Below are 13,471 nucleotides of genomic sequence, written 5' to 3' on the forward strand. Positions count from 1 at the left end.
AAAATAAATCCACGTCCACATCCACATCCACATCCACGAAGTCATTAGAGCGAAAATGTAAATCCACGTCTATTTTCACAAAATTTATAATGCAAGAAAGATAAATACACGTCCACGTCCACAATGATCATAATGCAAAAAGATATATCTACGACCACGCCCACAATATCCACAATGCAGGAAATAAATCCACGTCCACACAATCCACGATATTGAAATATAAATCCATGTCCGCTCTCACAATTTGTAATGTAGAAATGTATATCCACGTTTATGTCCACATCCACAAAACCATTCGTTGAAGAGATATAATCCCACATCCTAATCCATGTCCCGTTGTGACGGAAATTAAATCTACAATTGTCCCCACGATTTGACATATGATGCAAGATTTCGATCCTGTCATCTCGTTAAATACCACATTCTAAAAAGAACTTGTTAACGACTTGAAATAAATAAATATGTACAAAGTGATGACAAAATTGAGGAATTTAAACCAATAACAGGTGACCATGTCCATATCCACTTTGAAGAAGGTTAACTCCACGATCATGTGCCCTTGATCCATCGAGAAATGCCACGAGCTAAAACAACTGTTAGTGGTAAGAATATGTAAATAGCTGGGTTTGAAAGAATTTACGCTTACAGCCCTTGGTTGAGAAGATAAATTCATGTCCACTGTTGTGATCAAAATTTCATGAAAAGTGGAAAAACGTCCACCGTTTAGCGCAAGCTAAGTTTACATCCACATTGAAGAATATTTTCCTTTTGAAGAAAGCTAACTCTTTGATCACGTCCATAATTAAAATTTGAAGAAGAGTCAATTATGCGCCACATTCATGTTAATTGAACCTGTCTCATCAAAGAAAAATTGTGAGTTTTATAAGAAAATTTGTTGACTTGTGCATATCGGGGAACTTGGTCCTTGAATTGATTCTTGTCTCAGTCGCGTCCCCGTTCTTCGATGCCCCACCACATATTTTGCTTTGCCAAGGAGTTTCAGTAACAAGTAATAAATAACGTCTTCTGAAATTAAGAGTAATGAGATTTGGATGACTTCGAAAGGGGATACTTAGTGGCTCTAATAGATAAAGTGATTATGAAGACTCGAATTCAAACTTATCAACATTTTAGAAAGACATGGACGAACTTTATTTAAAGTTGTTAAACATTTAGGACCACTTTTGTGCTACTTCTAAAAAATTGCCCCAGTTTCCAGTCCTGGAGGCGCTTGGTTCTAAACAATTGAAAAGTGAGAAGTTATAATGAAAGTTTTTGGAAGCGATTTGACCCATTTCAAAAATTTGTCCCAGTTTCAATATACTAGGACACATGAATTTAAACAATGGGAAGACCAAAACTTTATACAAAATCCTTATGTATCTTATAGGGACTAAAACGGTTGGACAAACCAAAGACTTTGAAATTTTAAAATAGAAGGGTCGAACCCGCCTTGGGTTGCCGACGTATCCCAAAGGAATCAGGTCAGACGTAGTATATGAATAAAAATAAGAACGTTTGAGGTTTTTTTTTTAATAAAAGGGGGAGGGCCGAACCCGATGTGGGTTGCCTACGTATCTAAAAGGAAATCAGGCCACACGTAGTTCAAACCTACAAAACAAAGACACTGAAATATTTTGAAAAGAGTGGCCGAACCCGATATGGGCTGCCTACGTATCCAAAAGGAAGTCAGGCCGAACGTAGTTCATTACAAAAGATGAAAAATACTAAATCAAAAAGGCCATAACAAAACATAGAGGCGACATGACAAAAACAAAAGATTCTAGCTTATGCCTCCGGCCTATTACAAAAGGAATATAAACTTAAACTACTGAAACTTCCGGCGAACCGGGGCTGAGATGCAAATCCAATTCTTCAACTCAGGTCCTGGTTTGGCAGCCCATAAGGTCGGTGTTTCAGCAATGTCTTCAATTACCACAGCATGATCATCTTCGTCTTCTACGAACAAGTTCTTGATCCCTTCCACAATATCATCATAGGCAACTTCGACAGTCAAATCTGAAGTTTTGGAGATGGCAGGTTTTGAGAAAGTTTGATCAATGGTAGAAATGGGTTTTGGCAAGAACATCTCCTTTCCTTTATTCTTTCGTGCTTCCTTCATTTCTTCCTCAGTTGGTTCATATCCCAAACCAAATGTAAACTGTTGTGCAGGGAGGACTACAGGCTCAACCCGCCCATTTAATGTCTTCTCTAACCCAAATCCAGGTTGGTACCCATTTTTCAGCATTTCCTTTGCAACCATGATTGCGGCGCATGACATTTTTGATTCTTAAGTTTGACTCCCTTCATCCACTCTAGTAATATTCTCAACCTCCCAAGCATGGTAAGTTATTTCATCAAACCCTCATGTTGCCTCAATGAACGGGATAGATTGCTCTCGATAGATGGACACGTCATATTCTCCTTGTATGCATATTTGTTGTTGATCCCACTCAAATTTGACAGTCTGATGTAAAGTAGATGGCACAGCTCCAGCCAGATGGATCCACGGTCTTCCTAACAACATGTTGTATGTCGTGGAGATATCAAGTACTTGAAAATCCATAATGAAGTCAACAGGTCCAATCAGCACGTTTTACTCTATTTCTCCAATAGGACGCCTTTGACCCCCATCAAATGCTCGAATATTCATATCACTTGTCTTAAGCTCGCTAATATTATATCCGATCTTCCTCAGACTTGTTAGTGGACAAATGTTAAGTCCAGAGCCCCCATCAATCAACACTTTAGACACAAACATGTTACGACACTTGACAGTTATATGGAGTGCTTTGTTGTGACTACATCCCTCTGGTGGCAGTTCTTCATTATCGAAGCTGATTCGATGACTGTCAAGCACGCGACCAACTATTCCAGCTAACGTCTCACTAGTTGTTTCGATTGGAACATATGCTTCACTCAAAATCTTCAAGAGTGCATTTCTGTGTACATCCGAACTCAAAAGCGAAGAGTGGATAGGAATCTGGGCATTGGTCTTTTTCAACTGCTCTACAACTGAGTATTCGCTGGGCTTAATTTTTCTCAAACATTCTTCTGCTTCGGCTTCTGTCACATCCCTTTTGGGAGGCATATTGCTTTCTTTAGTTTGCCTCAATCTAGCTAGCTCTTCTGGGGTATAGCACCTTCCGGACCTTGTCATTCCTGACGTCTTAGTCTTGTCAGTGATCATTTCCTTTCCTCGACATTCCATCACAGCTTGTTGATAATTCCATGGTACGGCTTTGGTATCGAGTACTGGCAACTGATTTGGCGCTTGAACTACCTCCACAGGTGTTGATGAAGCTCCTAATATCTTGACAGGCACAAAACCTCTCACCACTATAGCCGGAGAAGCAACGGCTATAAGACCATGATCTTTCAAGCTATTCACAGGCACTATAAATTTGGCCGGATTGTCATCCTTTTCATCTATTCCAATCATATTTATCGAGGCCCCATCATGGGTCGGGAGTGGATTGTTATCCACGTTTGGTGCCGGTTGTTTGACCATGATCTGTTTTGCTTCAATAAGATCTTCAACCTTATGTTTCAATGCGTAACAACGATCAGTGGAATGGCCTTTTACCCCCGAATGATATGCTCACGTTTTAGTGGGATCAAAACTTCTAGGTAGTGGATCTGGAATTCTACCTTACACAGGATATAATAAGCCTGAAGCTTGAAGTCTTTCAAAAACAACGTTCAATGGCTCTCCAACGGTGTAAAATTGAGGAAAGGTCTATTTGGGCGAGGTGCGGATGCATTGTTTGGATGATGAGATTGTGATGGTGGAGCTGGGTGATGTGCCGTGAATTTTAGCACATTTTATGCCTTTGTAACTAGACATGTTGCTTGATTTTAAGTGTTTTTACATTGTTTCTTATGTTATTTTTGTGTTTTATAGGGTTGATTAACTAAGGATTGGAAATGAGAAGTAATGCTGAAAAAACGGACAAATTGGAGCTAAGCGACGCTCCGTAACTCATGTTACGGACCGTAACTCATGTTACGGACCGTAACAGGGTCCGTAACTCATGTTACGGTCCGTACCTTTGAACCGTAACAGGGCCTGAATTTCCAGAAAGTTTTCATTGAAACCATCAGTGTTACGGTGGAGTGTTACGGTCCGTAACTCATGTTACGGTCCGTAACATGTCACCGTAACATGAGCTAAATTTCCAGAGAGTTTCAATAAAAACCTTCAGTGTTACGGTTTAGTGTTACGGTCCGTAACTCATGTTACGGTCCGTAACCCTTCACCGTAACATCATCCAAAATTCCAGAGAGTTGCCAAGTAATTGTCACCACTTACGCTTCAGAAGGACGGACCGTAACACAGGGTACGGTCCGTCGCATGGTGGTCGTAACGTCAAAGTGGTCAAATGACGAAATGAAGGACGGACCGTAACCTGAGTTACGGTCCGTAACAATGCGGCGTAAGGGCATTTTTGTTCAGAAACTTGGCGCGATTTTTGGCTCTATAAATACATAATGTAGGGTTTTAATTCAATTATTCAGATTTTATTTTAGAGGCATAAACCCTAGGTTTTTAATCTTGAAGTGGTTGGAGCATTTAAGGCAACAACTTCACTCTCATTCCATCTTGTATTAGTATTGTAAGTGTATTATGTTAATCTTTAAGCTTTTTCTATCAAGAAACATTATGAGTAGCTAATTTCAATTCTAAGGTTGTGAATCCCATGATGGGTATTATGTGAATGGGTTTCTATTATTGATATATGCATAATGGTTGTTGTTATCTATTCTATCTTTGAGTTGTAACGTTGGGTAATGATTGCAAGCATTAGCCGAAGCCATTATATTGACTTTTCTTGGGAAAGAGAGTCAATATTGGTAAGATTGAATAACAATGACTCGAGGCGTTAACCCTCGTTTAATAGACTAACTTAGGAATAAGAATAAGTCTAAATTGGCATCATTGGTCGCTCTTCGATTGTAACTCTTTTATATTCGGAAGAATCATAAAGAGGAAATACTGCTTAACTGTTGGGAAACATTAAGAAGTCTTTAAGAGACCAAGTGCATATTCATAGAACAACCATTAGTAGTATATCACATTGAAACCTGAAGCATAATATCTAATCAAATTGGGGAACACAACCTTAGTCTCTCTCTCTCACATTAATTACATTTTAAGTCAAAGTATTAAATTACATTATTCAACAATCAATTCAAACTATCCGGAATAGGATTAAAGCATCTAAAGACCGGTATCGCATACGATTAGTAATCTTTTCTCTCCATATTCCCTGTGGGATTCGACCCCAACCTTGTTGGGTTACTATATTTGACAACGTCCGCTTTACGCCATTAATAGGTGTAATTTGAGCGTATCACTGGGTATGTTGGTGGTCGTGGAGCTCGGTATGTTGGTTGTGTGTTGTAGACGGGGTAGGAAATTTGTGGTGATTGAGGCTGGTAAGATGACAAAGCTTAGTTGTATGGATGTGACGAAAATGAAAATATTGTGAATGGAGAGCGTTAGACTGGTACCGCGGAGGTTGTTGATAGTGGTATGAGGTGCTTCCCAGAGCCATTACCGTTGCCGTTGCCTTTTCCTTTTTCTTTCCATTTCCGAGAGCACCGGTTTGTATAGCCTTACTAGTAGACTGCAATGCCGCTAGACTTGTTATTCTCCCTGTCTTAATGCCATCTTCGATCATGTCCCCAGCTTTGATCACTTCTGCAAAAGTCTTTCCGCCCATTGTCACCAAACATTCATAGTACTCCGGTTCTAGTGCCTGAATGAAGAAAGTAACCATTTCTGTTTCCTCCATGGGTGGGTGTACCCTAGATGCTTCTTCTCTCCACCGTATAGCATATTCTCGGAATGATTCGGTTGACTTCTTCTTTAATTTTGTAATTGAGATTCTCTCAGGAGCGATCTCAACATGAAACTTGTAATGATCCACAAAAGCATCTGCCAAGTCATCCCAAGTACGCCATTTGGTTGTATCTTGCTTGGAATACCATTTCAAAGCTTTTCCGCTCAAACTCTGATTAAATAGTTTGATTCTTATCCCTTCGTTCTTCCCCACACCAATCAACTTTTCACAATAGACCTTCAAATGGAAGAAAGGATTTCCCGACCCATCAAACTTCTCAAATTTTGGAATCTTGTAACCTGGTGGCAATTCTACCTCAGGAAATGCACATAATTCTTCATATCTCACGCTTTGGTTACTACCGAGTCCACGTAAACTTCTCATAGCATCTTCCAAACTTTTGAGCTTTCTATTTATCATTTCATCATTAACTTCCCTTGCCTCCTTTTCGACTTCGACATAATGATCAACATCTGTGTGACATAGTCCTTGGGTTTGTGTCATGGGTAGAGCTGTGGCATAAGTATATACCGGCGGAACTTGATGCGCATTGGTAACATCATGTGCCGGCGGTATGTACTGAGCTTTTGAAGAAGCGGTTGTAGACAAAAAAGGAGCATTTTGAGTAACTAGGTGGGCGAGGGGTTCGGAATGAGTTGGATGAGAAGTGGTAAAATAGCTTGCTTGGTTAAGTTCATCCAAATTTGGGAATGGAGGTAGCATAGGAAAAGTCTGACGAACCCCATGAGATGGAGTCATATGTGGCGGAGTTTGAGAAAATGATCGATTTTGAAGTACCATATGACTTAGTTCAGCAACTCGTCACTCCAGACGAGCAATGATCTCCAAATGTATTTCTGGTTCATTAGAGGATGTGGGATCACTCGTGGTTTGTAAACTAAGAGATGGCTCAGATGAAGTGGTTGCATTGATCAAACTTTGCTCCATTTTAGAACGAGTCTTTTTAGTTAACTAGGTGATTAGTGATGAGTCAGAGTCTGATTTCTTAGCTTTAGACCGTGTGAAATATGGATGCTCCACCAGTTCCCCTTTAGCACAAGTCAACCTTTTGTTTTGAAAATAAGTTTAAAAGAAAAAAGATAAAATAAGAAAAGAAAAAGAAAACGAGTCAGTATACGGTAAGGACATATTATTGCACATAAACACATTATTGCACATAATACATCGCGTTCTATAATGCAAGCTACCTATTTATGCCAGAGGTAGGCCTAACGAACATTTGAAGGACAAACATGTCTTTTATGTATCATTCCATAACTCTTCCTAAAACTAATTTACAAGAACAATAAAAAATTTATTACATGCCAGCTAATAATACAATTCAAAAATAATTTAAGATATCTAATACTTCATCTCTACTAATTTCCTTTGGTTGTCTTCAAACCTCCGACATTAATTGGATGCTTCACGACAATCCTACAACAAAATGTCAGTTTTCCTGAAATATATATCTATAGAGTACTAGGTCCACATATTCCTCACATTTGTCCTTCAAATACTGCACATAAATAGTGAATAGTGTCACTTAGAGTCATAGACTCATTTGGACATTTGGTAAGGTTGACTAATGAACTCAATACACCAAGGGTATTAAGCCTCCTAGGTTTAAATGATGCATGTCCTTATAAGATTTTGGTTTTCGCTCTACCCTAGGTAGACTAAGAGTTGGTTTCCTACGACACGAGGCTCCCCCAAGTGGACAACTTGGGAGTGGAAAGTCTGTGGTTGTCGACTGCACCGCCGATCAACTAAATCCACAAGATCAATCCAACTAAAGGGGTAATTTAGTAGTGCACTGCCACGAACCGCGAAACCGCTTTAAGTGTGAATTTGTGTGAATTTTCCAGGAGTGGAGGAAGTATGAGCGGAATGTCAATTTAAAGCAAATACATATTACATAGCAAATGCAAATAAGGAATAAAACAATAAAACATTTAAAAGCATATAAGGCAAAATAAAGAAAACAAACAAAACATCCAACAAATATTAATTAACCTAAGTTGTTATGGTTAAAAACCTAAATTTCCCAGCGGAGTCGCCAAGCTGTTATACCCCAGTTTAACTGGGTTAAATTAGGAATACAACATATTGGTGATCCCTATTTGTTTTATTTTAGGAGTCGCCACCAAATTAATTTATTGGTGAATTAGGACACCTAAACATTAACTAAGACAAAGTCAAAATAAACCTCTATTAATGGTCTGCTTAATCAGCGTGATTCTAGGTAAGGGTTCTAATTATCCTAAAGGGAAGGAGTTAGGCATCCTTTAGAATCCATTAATTATGGTTTACCGTCCAAACTTAGGTTAATTAATTTAAAGCTAAAGATGCAAATATAGCATTTACTTTTAAGAAAAGGGTTTGTAAATATTGCTAAGGTTTTAAAAGAAAATATAATAATGCTATTTAAAATAAAATTTATAAATATTACTAAGGCTTTAAATAAAATGCTATCTAAAAATAAGATTTTGCAAAATATGATAATTTGCATATAACTAGGAGAAAATGTGAGTTTGTGCAGTGTTTTAATAAATATTTGAAACAACCCGAATGATGAGGTATTAATTGATTTTGCGATTTAGGAGTATAAACAAAATACAAAAAAAAATAGCAAATGAGTTTTCTTTATCCTTTCATTATTTCTCACTAATCATACTTAGCTAAAAATATGTGTGATTGATTCAAACTTGAAGAGTTATTTACAAAATATACTTGAGTTTATACTTGCGTATTAGTGACGTTTTGAAATGTTTATGATAAAAATATGATTCCCTTTACTTAAAATATATAGTCATGCCATTTTGCAAATCAATTATTCCAAATCAAATAAATATTAGACGTTATAAATAGTTTTAACATGAAAAGAAGAGAATAAAACTTATGGAATTAATTGTTAATCTTCCTTAAACTAACTGCCCATTACTAAAACTAAACCTACTAATTCATTAGGATTTATCTAAACTAAGAAAACAAAACAAACAAAGAGTTAGTTGCATAATACAAATTAAATGCACAAAATAAATAGAGGAGTAGATAATTTAAATGGGCTCAACCCATTTTTTTTAAAGAGCTGCTGCAATCGGGCATGGGCTCAGCCCATTTTTTAAAGCTGCTACGATTTGTTTGCTGCTGTTGGGCCTCGGCCCAGCAGAGATTTTATACACTGCTGCGGATGGGCTGGACACGGAAAAGATTTCGTTGGGCTTTTAGCCCAACACTGAATGTGGAAGAAGAACGAGTCCCTCGGAATCGTATATGATGGTCATGCCTAAATATGAAAGGAAAAGGAATTAGTATCTAAATAATGAATAAGATTAAACATGTAAAATATAAATTCAAAACAGATCAGTCTATATACTGTATATATTTAAGTATATCTCATGTATACACATTCATAGGGATGTATAGAAGGTTAATATTGGAAAGCTTTCGCCCCCGTCTTCCCGATGTTGCACAAGTTCCAAGGGATTTCGTGAATCCCAGGCATGGCTAACACCGGGGAGGGTTCAAGCTTGATCCATAATGACCAATTTAACCTCCCCATTAACGTGATTTCAATGAAACATACTTCAAGGATACATAGCCATACAATCCTCACTGCCTTACCAAAATTAAAATATTTATAACATACTAAGGCACACAATCTGCATAGCAGTGGCAGTGAACATCAAAAAAACTACAAAATACGCTAAAGCAATAGCATCTGCGTAGTAGTGGCAGTGAACTTCACAAAAACTAACTAACTGCAATATATGCTAAGGCATAAAAATCTGCATATCAGTGGCAGTGAACTTTGCGAAATTAACTATAAAATATGCTAAGTAGTCCAATAAGAAATCAATATTCGGAGGTTCAGTCATATTTTAAACTTTAGACAGATTTGTAGGCATACTCATTACATAAATAAGCTAGTTAGGCATCATTTGATTCAAGCAGCAATCGATATTAGACTGTAAACATGTTGACATCTCAAGGAACAAGCAGATGCCAAACATAAATAAGATTTCAATTATCATTTAGTTAACGAGGCATCACAAAAGAAAACTTATCACAAATAACCATTAACCTGAGTCTGTCCAGATCTGTTGAATTTAACTTACGCTAGCTACACTTTAGCAAGAGATTTATGAACTCTACTAGGGTCTTACTTGCATCAATAAAGTTTTTTTAAAAAAAACTTATTAAGTCACGGTAATATACACTAATCCACACATGATGGTTATTTTCTCAACGGGACAGGCTAATTACTGTCTATAACTTTGAATTAACGTAGTTAAGTACGAGGGTTCCACCTTACTAGTTTCTAAATCACCAAAGAAGCAAACTATCATTTCTTTCTTTTTAGTTAGGGAAACAGCCAATAATTTTAAGTTGTTGTAGTTGTCTCAAATGGTAAAACTCCATATTAAATATGTCATAGCCTAAGTTATCCTAAAGGGCAACATCATTCCAATCCTTCAACCAGAACAAACATTCATAACTCCAACAAATACAGTTTGGCCTTTCTCAAGGTAGAAATAAACCAAAACCATATATCTTAAACATAAGTAGTCATGTTTATCACAATAACAAATTAAATGTTCTTTCGACAGGTCTGAATCTAAGCAGTCCATGTTACTATGTCATTATTGATATCATATCAGGCATGAATAACATTATGGGAGGTATTATAGGCTAATCTGCTCATGGACAGGTAAAGTTTGAATACAGGTTACTATCAGTCATGCTTGACTAAAAATAACACTTAATCGTAACTGAACATTCAACCGACAGGGCATACAAACCACCATATTAGCACCTACTATATTAACTAACAAATACAAATCTGAATAGGTATACTAAACTGATACTACTGATAACAGAAACAAGCTAATGGCACAAAATTTAAGCTAAGCCCAAACAGAGACAACAAATGATGAAATAGACGACACGAAATAACTTAAAGGAAGAACGATTACCTTCTTCGGGTGCAGCGAACAGGGTGCGAAGGTCTCGATATCCCCTCGAACACGACAGACTCTAAGTTTGTATGGATTCGAATCAATACCCAAGGGGTAAAAGCAAATAGAAATGATTCAGTATATTTTTTATATCCCGAAAAATTGCAAATGCTAAAGATCGATATTTTCTTAAAGAAATTTGGGCGGCTGAAAACTTCTTTTTTTTTTTTAGGAATTTTGTGCGGCTGAAGAACCTCTTTCACTAACTGAAAAAGCGATTACTTATAGGAAAAAAAAACATCTAGGGTTCTCTAGGGTTTGAAAAATTGGGCGGGTTCTTTTCGATTCAACGTTAGGATTTTGTAGGCATTTTGACTATCTTGAACAGAATACCCAGATAAAGGGACAAAAATAATTAAAATCGGTACTTGAAAAATGAGAAAAAGCTGATGAAGAAAGTGATTTCGATTCACAAATGGACGAAGTCCATTAAAACCTTTCAGATCGAAAGGACAGAGGGAGAAAAGAGACAAACTTCCAACGTTGAAAACTGATCGAGCATTGAATCCTTTTCCCAAATCGGCCATGGTTGTATATGGTAAAAGATGAATAAAAATGTGAAAATGGGCCGGGTCGGGTAGTGTTTAGGCTTAATGGACTGGGACATTTAAATAAATGATGGGCTAATCTGAAAAATATTAAGCTGTTGATTGTAAATGGACTGAATTAATATGGGCTGGCTTGAAAACAATTGTTTGGGCTCGGACTTGGACTAATAATTCGGCTGATGAAAGAAACAATTTGGGCCTCTAGATTTAAATAAACACCCATTTTAATAACTCTATACTAACGTGTGCTAAAATATTACCTAATAGAAAATATGTAATTATTAGTGCTCAGATAATAAAATTATATGACGTCGTAATAGCCGTGCAATAATATTTTGAAAATCCACAGTAAATAAATGCTATTATTTAATTATGCGAAAATAAATGCGATGCGTGTGCATAAGATGGTAAAAATGCTGAAATGATAAAAATGCGGATTATCATAATACCGGTAATAATAAAATAACAATGATAATAATATTAATAACAATAATGGTAGCAGTAACAAAAACAATAACAGCTAGCGAACGAAAACGCCGGTATTAGTAAGAGGCTGATAATTATAGTAAAATATAAATAATTATTTTAAAGTTGCCAAAATATCAGAAGCGTAAATAAATATTTTGGGGGAAGACGGGACAAAATTGAGTGTCAACAATGTCAAGCAAATCGTGCTAGCTATTAGAATCCTCACAGTACATGTCGATTCATTTAATCCGATTTAGTCCAATATTATAAAATAAAACAAATCGACCACGAGAAGTCTCTACTTTTTCTAGTACTTGGCATATAAATTTCAAAGAAGCCTAATCGACTCCTAACAAACATTAGACCTATAAAAGTGAAATAAACTTATTCATACTATCAAATCAAAATTGAAAAGTGAAGAAACCAACAACAGCGACGGTTCAATTGTATGACCTACTTTATATTAATAGTAAGTTCTAAGTACTTCATCAACATATTTCCTAGTGCTCGTCAAATCGTAGGTCAGAAGGATTAACAACTGTAGTATGAATAATTATTTGATCAACAGCAATAATAAAACGAAATTGGTAATGGAAAAACTTACGAGTTACAGGTAATAGGGATGTATTTGATTTCCTAAGACTAACTTTAATGGTAAGTACTCAGTAGCGCTCTTTATCAGCATATAGTATAGGGCTTGGGCAATTAGGTAAGTAGAAATATAACTATATAATGAGAATTATATGATTAACCAAAGCAAGAAAACAAAATGGGAGTAACTTACATGGATCTTAATTTCCTTCGAGTTAAAAATGCAGTCACCAACCACACCAAAAACTAAATTAAGTTTACTGACAATATAACAAGTGTAATTAACTAGTTGTAGCAGGTTTATTCTAAGATACCAATGTATACCTGTAGGTAGTTATATCTTATCAGCTTTTTAAATAGCCTAATGGTTAAAACAAAAGACGTATCTAATTTGTATAAACTGAAAACATAGATAAACTTTATATTAATCCGTAATATTAAGTTACTTATGTTGTAAATAATATTTAATAGTGAATGTCCATGTACCATTCAAGTATTATCTTTTAGTTAGTGATCACCAAAGTAAGTTATCTTTTAGTTAGTGATCACCAAATATTAGTTATCTTTTAGTTGGTGAAACCAAATGTATTACTAAATAAGTTTTCCAATAAATAGGACCACTCATGTCCTATTGAAGCAACACAGAAGTGAAAGAAATCATATCAATCTTCAAGTCTCTTTCATATATATGTTCTCTTGCATTTTAATTTTATTATTTTATAACACGTTATCAGCACGAAACTCTAACCAATTGAGGAATTGGATGCCGAATATATCCCCGCTACTACTTAGTAGATCCAAAGGTATGATTTGTTGTATTAATTTCTTGGTTCTTAAGAGTATTATGGATGACCATGTCTAGCTTTGAAAGCTGACTCGGGAAATTAAAGTCCATTGGCTATAGATCATATTTATACAAAAGTTTAGTAGCTCCTTCATATATCTTATGATGTTCGTTTTGTTTTTGCTACTAATGATACAATCACGTTATGTTCAT

This window comes from Lycium barbarum, chromosome 2, assembly GCF_019175385.1.
Source record: "Lycium barbarum isolate Lr01 chromosome 2, ASM1917538v2, whole genome shotgun sequence".
NCBI classification, from domain to species: domain Eukaryota; kingdom Viridiplantae; phylum Streptophyta; class Magnoliopsida; order Solanales; family Solanaceae; genus Lycium; species Lycium barbarum.